The 2,242-nt window shown below is 37.8% G+C and overlaps 1 protein-coding gene across 1 annotated transcript in view; it reads right to left on the minus strand.

Annotated features, from left to right (window-relative positions):
- LIMS1 (LIM-type zinc finger domains 1) overlaps positions 1–746 on the minus strand; it is an 84,587-nt gene extending 83,841 nt beyond the window's left edge. The window contains exon 1 of the mRNA XM_015564010.1: positions 508–746. The gene's annotated coding sequence lies outside the window, so the exon portion shown is untranslated. The remainder of the gene's footprint in view (positions 1–507) is intronic.
- Between the last annotated feature and the right edge of the window lie 1,496 nt (positions 747–2,242).

Genomic DNA, 2,242 nt, shown 5'->3' on the forward strand with positions numbered 1-2,242 from the left:
TTGAGTTAAAAATATTTAATATAATAAGATGCCAAAAAGAATTACTAAGGTCTTTTGTACTATAAGTCCTGCAGGACCTTAAACTTTATGGCACTAAACATTATCAAGGTTGCTAATGTTTTCTTGCAAGAGTAAAGAATTTTTGCTTTAAAACCAATATAAGATGAAATTGGTTTTACACGTTTTCAATAATTAAATATATACCATTCTCTGTAGCAGGGAGGAGAAAAATTTTAATGAGCATGGCCAGAGGCTATTGCAACTTATCCAAGACCCTTTCTGTTATTATATATGCAAATTTAGGTAACTAACTTTTATATTTGCTTTTCAATAACTAAGAAAGACAGTTCATAAGGAAAACAAATCTGGAAATACAACAATACCCTGCATTTGGCTCAACGAGGCTATCACATGCATTTCTTCTCTCAACTTCTACTCCTCAGTCTTAACAACTTTGTGCACATAGCCCCATCTCTGCAAAAGCAAGCCGATACTCCAAGCACTTACCTGATGTGCCTCCTAGCTCCCTTCCTCTTAATTCAAGGAAAAAAGAATCTCCTTTCAGCTCTTGTATTCACTCATTTATTAGAGCCTGGGAAACGAGCTTCACATCATGCTGAATTATCTTTAAAAGCTTCTGCTTCCTATACTATATAATACTTCCTCATCTTAACTTTGCATCTGTGCCCTTGAACTATATTTAAGCAAATGAAAGCAAGCTGAGGGTTTTTCCCCTGAATTCAGTCAATCATGTGACATGGTGTGTTACATGATAACCCCACAATTCTGAAGCAATAAGACAACACCCTTAAATGTCATAACTCACATCCTGTTAAGTTCTTTTATATACCTTAAGTTAAGAAATTCATCCGCAAACTTATGGAAAGCATTTGTAATATGCAGAAAAATGAACAACAGATATATTTCCTAAAATCTCTTAAATAAGCAGCACCTGGCCTCAGCATGCCCCTGTATCTATCCTCCATAATGGTTAGTAGTCACAGACAGTCCTCTCAGCTGATTGGCCTAGAGGTAAATCCCTTCCACTGATGTGCTAACAGCAATAAACACTCAACTACAACAGGAGGGTTTACATAGCCCACATGGAGGTGCACCTGGAGTGCCCAGGTTGGGTGGATCAGGGAGGCTGTACCACTGGACCCTACAGAACACCTAATACACAAGGCCACTCTACCAAATCCAGGAGACACAGCAGCTCTACCTAACACATAGAAACAAAAGGGAAGCAGGCAAAATGTGGAGACAAAGAAATAGGTCCCAAATGAAAGAACAGGAGAAATCTCCAGAAAAAGAACTAAATGAACATGGCTGGTGTGGCTCAGTGGCTGAGCGTCAACCTATGAACCAGGAGGTCACAGTTTGATTCGTGGTCAGGGCACATGCCTCTCTCATCATTGATGTTTCTATCTCTCTCTCCCTCTGCCCTCCTCTCTAAAATAAAACATAACAAAAACAACTAAATGAAAAGGAAGCAAGCAAACTACCAGATACAGTAGGTCCTCAGGATACATCGGAGATCCATTCCTACAGCGGCATATAATGCAATTTTGGCCATAAGTCGGAACCCACCTACATAAGCACTTACGTCACTCACATGGAGCACATACACAGCAGTAATGAAGTAAAACAGTAAAAAAAATTTAAAAGAAAGATAACAATTCCTGACCTTTACTTGTGGTAAATAAATAATGAAAAATATAAAGCACATATGTACATATGTCAAAATGAAGCAATTTTTTTTTTATAAATACTGTAAATGGGAGATGGTGACATAACCACAAAACGACATACGCCGAGTCCAACATAACCCAAGGACTGCCTGTATAGAGTTCAAAACAATGGTTATAAGGATGCTCAAGGAATTTAGTGAGAACTTCAAGGAACTTAGTGAGAACATCAATAGCATAAAACAGGATATAGAAACCATAGCAAAGAACCAGTCAGAAATGAAGGATACACTAACTGAAAAGAAAAATAATTTACAGGGAACCAACAGTAGAGTAGGGAATGCTGAGACTCAGCAATATATAAGGAGGCAAAAACACCCAACCAGAAAAGCAAAAAGAATAATTTAAAAAAAATGAAGATAGTGTAAGGAGCCTCTGGAACAACTTCAAGCATACCAATATCTGAATTATGGGGGTGCGAGAAGAGGAGAAAGAGCAAGATATTGAAAACCTATTTGAAGAAATAATGACAGAAAACTTCCCCTACCTGGTGA

The sequence above is a fragment of the Myotis davidii genome, unplaced genomic scaffold (assembly GCF_000327345.1).
Source record: "Myotis davidii unplaced genomic scaffold, ASM32734v1 scaffold979, whole genome shotgun sequence".
Lineage (NCBI taxonomy): Eukaryota > Metazoa > Chordata > Mammalia > Chiroptera > Vespertilionidae > Myotis > Myotis davidii.